Genomic DNA, 10,917 nt, shown 5'->3' on the forward strand with positions numbered 1-10,917 from the left:
CCTTTTATTTCATTCTCTTGTCTGACTGCATTGGCTAGGACTTCCAGCACTATATCGAAAAAGAGTAGAGAAAGTGCATCTAGTACCAGTTTTTATTGGAAAAGCTTTCAGCATTTCCCCATTCAGTATAATGTTAGCTACAGGTTTTATTTGCTGATAAATGATCCTTCTATGCCAATTTTGCTGAGAGTCTTAAAAATGAAGGGATGTTGTATTTTGTTAAATGCTTTTTCTGCATCAACTGAAATGATCATATGGTTTTTTATCTTTGTCTGTTAATATGGTGTATTATGCTTATGGTTTTGCATATGTTGAGCCACTCTTGCTTCTCACGAAAAAAGCCTATCTGGTCGTGATGAATAATCTTTTTTATATGTTGTTGGATATGATTTGATAGTGTCTTGAGAATCTTTGCACTTATATTCATCAAAGATATTGGTCTCTAGTTTTCCTTTCTTGTTGTATCCTTATCTGTTTTAAGAAGGAGGGTGATGGAGGCTTCATTAAATGAATTTTGGGGGTATTTCCTTTGGGACCTTTAGAAATAATTTGAGAAAAATGGGGATTACCTCTTCTTTAAAAGTTTTGTAGAATTCATAGGTGAAGCCATCAGGACCTAGGCTTTTCTTTGTTGGGAGGTTATTTATTACAAATTCAATCACATTGCTTGTTATGGGTCTATGCAGTCTTTCTATGCCCTCCTGAGTCAATCTTGGTATGTTTTATGTGCCCAGAAATTTGTCCAACTCATCCAGGTTTTCTTGTTTGTTGGCATATAGATGCTCATGGTAATCTCTAATGATATTTTGCATTTCTGTTATGTCTGTTGTAATATTGCCTGCTTCATTGCATATTTAATTTATCTGGTTCCTTTCTCTTTTCTTCTTAATTAGTCTAGCTAATGGTGTGTCAATTTTGTTTATCTTTTCAAAGAACCAGCTTTTGCTTTCATTTATTTTCTGTATAGTTCGTTTGTTTTCTATTTCATGTATTTCTGCTCAAATCTTCATTATTTGTTTTTTCCTGACATTTTTTGGACTTTTTTGTTGTTTTTCAAAGTCTCTGAGACATGATGTTGGGTTGTCCATTTGCCACCATAAACCTTTTTCTTTTGCACACTAATTTCTATGAACTTTCCTCTTATGACTGCTTTTGTGGTGTCCCATAGATTACAGAAACTCATGTACTCATTATCATTTGTTTCCATGAATCTTTTTATTTCAGTCTTAATTTCTTCAATAGTTATGAGGTCATTCAGGATTAGGTTATTCAGTTTCCATATATTTGTGTATTTTCGAGAGTTTTTCCTGAAATTGATATAAAGTTTAATTCCATCATGGTCAGAGAAGATGCTGGTTATAGTTTTTATGCCTTTGAATCTGTAAAGGCTTGTTTTGTGCCCTATCATGTGGTCAGTCTTTGAGAAGGTACCATTCAAGGGTGAGAAAAATGCATATTTTGTGAATTTTTGGGGTGGAAAGTTCGATAGATGTCTGTCAATTTCATGTGATTTATGGTATCATTTAGGTCCTAAATTTTTGTGCTTATTTTTTTGTCTCATTGATCTGTCTAAAGGAGATAATGGGATATTGAGTTCCCCAACAATTAGTTTGTTGCAATTGATCTCTCCTTTTAGATCTAGCAGTCTTTCCTTCACATATTTGGATTGCTGGATTGAGTGCATAGATATTAATAAGCATTATATCTTCTTGATGAATTAGCCCTTTTATTATTATATAATGCTCTTTGTCTCTTCTTCCAGTTTTTTCCTTAAAGCCTTTTCTGTCTGAAATCAGTATTGCAACTTCTGCTCTTTTTTGATCTCTTTTTGCATGGAGTATCTTTTTTCAGTCCTTCACTTTTAATTTATGCATCTCTTTATCCATGTGGGTTTCTTGTAGGCAACAGATGGAGGGTTTCTGATTTTTTTTTTTTTTAAATCCATTCAGCAAGTCTGTGTCTCTTGATTGAAGAGTTTTAAACCATTAACAGTCAATGTTATTATCAGTATTTCTGGACTTGTCCCTACCATTAAGAAAGCCATTTTATTGTTGTTGTTGTTGTTGTTGTTCTCTTATTTCTTTTTGTCTATCTTTAGTTTTCTTGGTATAGAAATCCCTTCAGGTTTTTTTTTTTTAAATCCATTCAGCAAGTCTGTGTCTCTTGATTGAAGAGTTTTAAACCATTAACAGTCAATGTTATTATCAGTATTTCTGGACTTGTCCCTACCATTAAGAAAGCCATTTTATTGTTGTTGTTGTTGTTGTTGTTCTCTTATTTCTTTTTGTCTATCTTTAGTTTTCTTGGTATAGAAATCCCTTCAGGATTTCTTGAAGAGCTGGTATGGAGTTGGTAAATTGTTTCAGGTTTTGTTTATCCGAGAATTTTTAAAATCTTTTCTTCCCATATGAAGGATAATCTTGCCAGGTATAGTAATCTTGGTTGAAATTGTTTTTCATTTAACACTTTGAATATATTTCCCTATTCTTTCCTTGCTTGCATTGTTTCTGATGAGAGGTCCAGTGTTAGCCTGATGGGATAATCTTTTTAAGTAACTTGACATTTCTCTTTTGCCAATTTTAGTATCTTCATTTTCTCTGTGGTTTTGACCATCTGGCTATGCTGTGCTGCAGAGAAGATCATCTTGGGTTGATTCTACTTGGGGTCCTTTGTGTTTCTTGGGTCTGAATGTTTGAATGCTTCTCTAGACTTAGAAAGTTTTCTAGGACTTCATGGAATACATTTTCAATACCCTTATTAGTTTCTTCACTTTCTGGGATACCAATTATTCTGATATTGGAATGTTTAATAGAATCTAGTATTTCTTGTATATTATCCTCATATTTTTGTGTTATTTTCTCTATCTTGCTGTTTTATTCTAGGTCAGAGGTTTTGTCTTGTACCTCTGAAAGTCAATCTTCTGCATGATCTAGTAAGCTTTTAATACTTTCAAGGGAAGTTTTGATGTCCTGTATTACAGCCTTCATCTCTAACAGCACTATTTGATTCTTTTTTATGATGTCTATTTCTTCTTTCGAATCATAAAAGGACTCCTTCATCTCCTGTAGTTCATTGTCTCTTTTCTCTTGAATATTCTGGAGTTGATTGTCTCTTGCATCTCATTAAGTTTTTTCAGTATGAATATTCTGAATCGTTTATCTGACATTTCCATGACTTCCATTGCGCTGTCTGTGGATGATAAGGAATTGTTATTTTGCCTTGGGAGAGAGATATTTTCTTGGTTTCTCATAGTTCTTGTGCCTCTGAGGTGGTTTCTGGTGATCTGATGGATTATACGTTTCTAATTTCTTAGAGTTAAGTTTGAGAGTTCGAAGACATGTGGAAGACTGTGATCTGTGATTTATTTGTAGCCCAGTCTCCCTAACACTGGCTCTGTAACCTGTACTTCTGTTGCTAGGATTGGGTGTTCCAAATGCCTCCCAAATTCTAGAGAACTAATCACCTGGAGCTAAGATACAGGGTTTCAACTGAGAAAGAATGTAGTTGTCACATGCTGCACTTCAGAAAACTATAAAATCTGTGACCAGTGTGAGAGAGCAGAGGTTCCAAGGTGTCCTCTGGCCTTGGTTAGCACACCAGCTTCTCTGCATAGGAGCTGGGAAGAATGGCAGGGCAGAAGTGGGCAGCCAGAGGGACTGGCACCTTGTGTAGGCAAATAGAGTGCACAGATTCTAAAGCCTCCTCTGGCCTCAGTTCTCACACTCGCTTCTGCACAGGAGCATGGAAGAAAGGCAAGTGGAAGTCGGAAGGAACAGGGACTAGTACCTGGAGCAGACAAGTAGAGTGTGCAGGTTCCAAGGCAGTCTCTGGCCTTGGTCTGCACACTCGCTTCTGTCATGCGGGAACCAGGAAGAATGGCAGGGTGGAAGGTAAAAGCAAGAGGGACTGGCACCTGGGGCAGGTGAACAGAGTGCACAAATTCCAAGGTAGTCTCTGGGTTCAGCATACTGCTTCTGCCTGCAGTATCATTTCTAACTCAATGTTTTTATGGCCAAGTGCTAGCAGAAATGTCTATTGTCTTAGGAATTAAGCCAAACAAACTAGAAAAAGAATAGCAGGTTTCCATGGGCAGTAGCCAGAGTTGCTCCAGGCCACTAGAACCTGCCAGCTTTCCTCCATTGCTGATCTGGCTGGTTGGGTGTAGACATAATGATATTAACAAGATAATTTATTAAATATGCCCTTTCTCCAAATTCTCATCAAATCACAGATATCAGGCTTGGCTTGCTGCATCTCTGGTGTATTTGCAAACCCTTCCTTTTAGAAACATGGAAGGATAGCATCAGGCTGAGTTCTGGTTAGGCTAACTCCTCTGTGTGTTTTGGAGACTTCATGTATTTTATAAATACTAATAAAAGAGTGAAACACTGTAGGAACTAGATCACCAAACTTAACTTTTACTACTCAAGCAAGTACAAGAATCTCAGATGTTCACAAATAAACAGGGCCACTCAGACTCTAGTTATTGCTTCTCCCAAAACTCTCTCAAGGGCAAAATTTGCTCATTTCACATCTCTAAAAAATTCCGATGAATAACTGTATATCGTATGTAAAGATATTACATCTATAGTAAGTAGGTCACAAAAAAACTCATAAATTAGTAGAGAAAAAGTTCTCTTAATTTTGCATATTAATTATTATCTTTTTCCAAATAATTGTGTAATTAAGATAGCACAGGGAAAAGTACACATTAATTCCTGTAACAAATTTTAGCTAGTAGTTTTGTTTGCTTTTTAAGTGTTTGCCATAGGGTGTATGTGCTCACTGGTAAAGAGAAAGTGAGAAATCACCCCTAAGTGGAGATGGCCACACTACTCCCTTCTCCTCCATTCTCCTCTCAGGACTTTGGGCATACGTGCACACACGTCTGGCATGATTCCATGCCAAGGGGCTGGAACTCAAACCATGGTCAGCCATGTAGGAATCCAGCACCTTAACCACCATGCCACCTGCTAGTTCCTAAGCTAGTAGTTTTATTTTATTTCATTCTATTTTTGGAGAGCTTTTGGCTATAGGGAACATTCGCTCATCAGAATGACAGAGAGAGACAGAAAGTGAGAAATCACCCCCCAGGGGGATAACCACGCAGCAATCCCTGCTCCTCCATTCTCCTCTCAGGATCTTGGGCACACACACACACACACACACATGCGCCCAGCGTGAGTTTAAGCCACCGGGTCTGAGACTCGAACCACAGTCGACTACATGGGAGTTCAGCGACATAGCCATTACGGAACTGCTGGTCTCTGATCTAGTACTTTTTTTTTTTTTTTTGAGAGTTTTTTGCGATAGGGCGTGTGTGCTCATCAGACAGACAGAGAGGAACAGAGAGACAGAAAGTGAGAAATCACCCCCCAGGGGGGATGGCCATGCCGTAATTCCTTCTCCTCCGTTCTCCTCTCAGGATCTTGGGCACGCACGCACAAGCGCCCGGTGTGAGTTCTAAGCCACCAGGTCTGGGACGCGAACCGCGGTTGATTACATGGGAGTCCAGCGACATAGCCATTATGCTAACTGCTGGTCCCCTGAGCTAGTACTTTTAAAGCAGTAATTAGGAAGCAAAATCCAAATGCTTAATTTAGAAAATACCATTTTCTTCTTACTGCCTACACATAATTTTGTATTTTCCCTTAACCACACACACACACACACACACACACACACACACACACATCTGAAAGAATTTATGTATCTATTTATATATCTGAAGACATCTAAGTTTGTGCAAGATTCTGGAATGTTTGAGTAAATCTTAGCAATTGTGCTGCATGAAACCACACCGGCATTTCTTTTGTCTACAGTCCCTGGTTGAATAAATTTTGCTTCATTATAATTTCCTATTCATTCATTTTGCCACCATATATTTTGCACATTTTGAAGAATACTGAGGTGTAGAAATAAATAGGTCAGAAGTCATAAAGAATAGTATTTATTGTTGTAACTGTTGGTAATTTTTATAGTTTAAGTTTTAGTGATACCTAGAGAATACATAAAAATTCCTGAAACATGCCTGAGACAAAATCTGAATATAATAAGCACTTGGGTTCTGCCTGAAAGGAGGGAAAGAACAGGTTTGTAAATAAGGAGTTTGGGTTTTTATCAGGTTTAACACTTTCAAGTGGTCAGGTGACCTTAGGACATCACCTGAAGCAGGCTAAGTCACCCAGGGCCAGGCTCAGAAATAAGGCAGGAGCCTGAGCCCTATGCTGGGAAGACAGTAGAGGTCTTGAGTTATTGCATTCTTCTCAATGTGGTTATAAGTTGTTAACATCTTATTTCTCACCTCTCTAAGGTAGTTAAGAATAGGAAGTCCCATATTATTGTAAGAGGAACTCTTGGATTCCCAGCTTAAAGAACACAGTTCAGAGAAAGAGAAACATTATCCTAGTACTTTCATGATTTTATCACTTAAATCAAGTCAGTCTGATTTAACAATCCCTGTCTGTGGGACCAAAATGTAAATATATACTAATTTAATATCATAAAGTTTGGAGAAAAATCACTGAAAACTTTGAGAATCATGTACTCCAATCTCTTAATTTTAGTTGAGGAAAATTAAATTCAGAGAAGCTATGTGAAAAATACAAAGTCACAACCAGTTAATGGCAAAGCCAGTATTAGAGCCCAGAAACCTCAGTTCCTAGTTCAGACGCCATCTCTCAATGTCTTCCAGGGCTCTTGGTTTTTGAGGGAACAGGATATACCCTGAGTTTATAAATCTTTCCAAAGACTGATTCCACTCAGAAGGCAATTCTCTTCAGGTCTGTGATTTTGATTTTTGCTCAAGATGCAATTGCAGAAGTCAATTTGTTATTTATAAGACTGACTACTAACTGACCACCCACCTCACAAAAGATAGCGGCAGGCTCAAACCACATTGTTTATGCTGATTTCACCAACCAAGGGCCTAGAGACCCTCTTAAGAAAAAATTCCTTAGTCAATCTAAAAGGAAATGGTTCCAGAACTACTTTTTGACTCAGAGTTTCCAGAAACTCTCACAAGTTCACTAAAGTGAACTGTTAGTCCAAGAAAGTTGTTCCAGAGAATGGTAGGATATTTTGATTAGAGCTAGGCACTTACTCTGGGCTACAGAGTGTTGATTCTGAAGTGTTTCTAATTTTTTTTTTTAATGTGGTACATGTGATTACTAGAGAGAGAGACAGAATGGTAAAGTGAGAAACCACACTCGAGGGGATTATTACAATCCTCTCTCCACTCTTCACCTCTTGGGACTTGGGGCATGCACGCACACATGTCCTGTGTGGTTTTCAAGCTGTTGAGTCTGGGTCTCTAACTATACATTGGTCATGGAGAACCCAGCCCCCCTTAAACTCCATGCTGCTGGACCCATTGTTAGCAATTTTAAGTCTGGGAGTCTATCATTCTTTTTAGAGCAGACCAAGACTGCAGAGATGTTTTCAGTCCAAATCTGTCATTTTTCAAAACACTAGCATGTAGAACATTGCACAGAAGGGTATCACTTCTTTAAACTACACATAGACAATTTCCTTTCTTATCATTTATTAAATATCTTATCTGTTTGTGTATAGCTCATCTTCATAGAATTCTAAAAATAAATCTTTCATTTGTTATTGAATTTCTAAGATTGGTCTTTTAACACCTACCAAATATATGACCTTTGGTGGTCATTTCTACTCAACAATAGTTATCACTGCTAAAGTGAAAGTATTATGAAAGCTTTGGGCTGAGTTTGCCTGTTAATATAGGCAAAAGCAAAGCTGTTTTTCTCTAAATCTTCTGGCTAATTGCCTTTATCCTCCACTTTAAATGACCCTAGAAACATAGCCAGAGAATTTTCTTCCAAGATTGTATCTGAAATGTATAGACAGGTATTGATTGTACAACATAAATGGGATATAATAGAAGCTAGAGAAAAAAGAGAACTTTGAAAAGAAATCCTATTCCAACTATCAATTACCCACCATCTCATCACTGAGAGTGAAAGTAGATCTTTTTCCAGCTATTACATGAGTTTGCTGCTGCCAGCTAGCTGTCTGGTTTCTTCTCTCCTATATTGGGGTCTCGGTCTCTATCTAACTTCCTGCTTTTAACCCTTAGCCTTGGACTCCTACTAGCTGATAAATGTTCCAAAATTTTCAGTGCTCTTCCCCTGCAATCTATTCATCATTGAGCCTCTATTAGGTATTGACTATTTTGTTTTAAAGCCAGATCTTAATTATTTCGATACCAATTAGCTAGAGTCTGGAATTAATCAGACTCTGCTTTTTCTCCTTTTCTTTCTTGCTGCCTGCCTTTTGGCCAGAGCACAGCTTGTTAGTTCCCTCATGATGAGGGGCAGGATTGAGGTAGGGACAAAATCTTGGAGACTCAAATAAATCCATTTTGTTATTTGTTGGAAGCCCTGGTTAATAGTTTGGCAAGGTGCTGTATTAAAAGCACACAATAAAAATAAACTTTATTATGCACATCTCATGTAGCCAAGCTCTCCCAGATTACCATTGCCAGGGTTAAATTGGAAGCTGGCAGAATTGCACTTAGTACCCCTTACACTGTGGTAGGAAAAATAAAGTTTCTTTGATTTAGCAAAAGTTTATTTAATGAGCAGCTTTGCTTAGTGCTGAATTCTTTCATGTCAGCAAGCACAGGGCAACCGGCCATTGGAAATTAAGCCACCATGTTGTCGTAAGTTCACCACAGCTGAGTGGCAATAGTACTAGCTAACAATGGAGTTTGTTTTTGTTGCATTTCCATTTTTATTCCTGTATAAAACAAGAAGTAAGAAAGAGAAATGAGAAAATAAGGGGTAAAGGTGCTCCTGTCTTTAAAATGTCATATACTAAATTCTTCAGTTACAGTAAATTAATATATCCTGTTTTTCTCCCTAAGTTTTTTTTTTTTTTTCCATAGGATGTGTGTGTTCATGGGGGAGAAACAGAGAGAGACGGTGAGAGGAAAAGTGAAAAAATGATGCCATGCCACAATCCCCTCTCCTCCATTCTCCTCCTAGAACTCTGGGCACACATGCAAAAGCATCCATTGTGAGTTTCAAGCCATCAGGTCTGAGACTCAAACTGTTGTTGGCATGTGAAAGTCCTGTGCCTTAACTACTATACCACCTGCTGGCCCCAGTGTATCATTATTCTGCATCAGTTAAGATATAAAAATAAAATATCATTGGGCCTTAAACTGCCTACTGAAAATTTAAAAAACAGAGCTCATTTTTATCATTTTTCAATTTTAAAGAAAATATGATTGTGAAGTGGGCAATCTCTTTCTCATTGGATTTGATGGCAATATTGGAGTCTGAAAGACAAGGACAGCTACTCAAACACAGAAAGTGCAAGGAATTTATCCTAAAATACCCAACTGCTCAACTTTTATTTGTTCAACTAATAATTAATATTTTATTGGTATCTGACAATAAGCAAATTTAAGTTTTCTACATGTCTACCACCATTTGTAGTTGATGTATCTGATAGTCCTTCCATTAACTGAGGGAAAAAAACAACTTGAGAAATCATACAAGAGATAAATTTGGATATAAAGAGAAATTTGATATCTTTGAGAGATATGGGGGGGTTTTTTGGAGAGGTTTTTGCTATAGGGCGTGTGAGCTCGCCAGAAAGAGAGAGAGACAGAAAGCGAGAATTCATCTGCCAGGGGAGATGGCCATGCTGCAATCCCTTCTCCTCTATTCTCCTCTCAGGATCTTGGACACACACGCACACACACCCATTGTGAGTTTAAGACACCAGGTCCAGGACTCGAAGCACTGTCAACTACATGAGAGTCCAGTAACATAGCCATGATGCCAAAGGTTGGTCCCGAGAGATATGTTGAGCATCAGAGGCATTGCTTAAGAAATGGTAGAGATATCTTTGAAAATAAAAATTTTATATAGATTACTTAAATTTTATTTGGCATGAGAAGTTCATTGGATAAAATGATCCTTACAGACACTCATTAAGAAGGTATTTGTATCATAAAGAAAAATACTGCCAGAAAACACTAGGTTCAAATCTGTGTTCTGCTACTTATTAGTGATGTGACCTTGAGCAACACACACAATGTCCATGGCCTTCAATTTCTCAATGATCCAATGACAGTTTTGATAACTGTCAATGATTTTGTGAAGAATAGATCAGTGTTAAAAAATCCATAACATGACTTTCTTAGTTAGGTTTATCCCTAGGTATCTTGTGGCTATGGTGAAAGGGATTCCTTTCTTCAGCTCTGCTTCGTTCAACTTGTTGTTCATAAATAGAAATGCTATAGATTTTTGGATATTGATTTTGTATCCTGACACTTTACTGTATTCACTTATTACTTCAAGAAGTTTTTTCATGGATACCTTTGGGTCTTCTAAGTATACCATCATGTCATCTGCAAATAAAGATATTTTCACCTCTTCTTTGCCTATTCGAATGCCTTTAATATTGTTCTCTTCTCTGATTGCAATAGCTAAGACTTCCAGTACTATATTCAAGAGTAGTGGAGAAAGTGGGCAGCCTTGCCTAGTACCTGTTTTCAGCTTTTCCCCATTCAGTATAAGGTTAGCTGTAAATTTTTCATAGATTGCTTTTATTGTGTTCAGAAATGACCCTTCTATACCAATCTTACTGAGAGTCTTAATCATAAAAGGATGTTGTATTTTATCAAATGCTTTCTCCACATCAATTGAGAAGATCATATGGTTTTTATCTTTCTTTCTGTTAATGTGGTGTATTACATTTATGGTCTTGCGTATATTGAACCACCCTTGCATCCCTGGTATAAAGCCTACCTGGTCATGATGAATGATCTTTGTTATATGTTGTTGGATACAATTTGAGAGTATCTTGTTGTGAATTTTTACATCTATATTCATCAATGATACTGGTCTGTAGTTTTCCTTTTTTTGTCATGTCCTTATC

The sequence above is a fragment of the Tupaia chinensis genome, unplaced genomic scaffold (genome assembly GCF_000334495.1).
Source record: "Tupaia chinensis unplaced genomic scaffold, TupChi_1.0 Scaffold000563_1, whole genome shotgun sequence".
Classification (NCBI taxonomy): domain Eukaryota; kingdom Metazoa; phylum Chordata; class Mammalia; order Scandentia; family Tupaiidae; genus Tupaia; species Tupaia belangeri.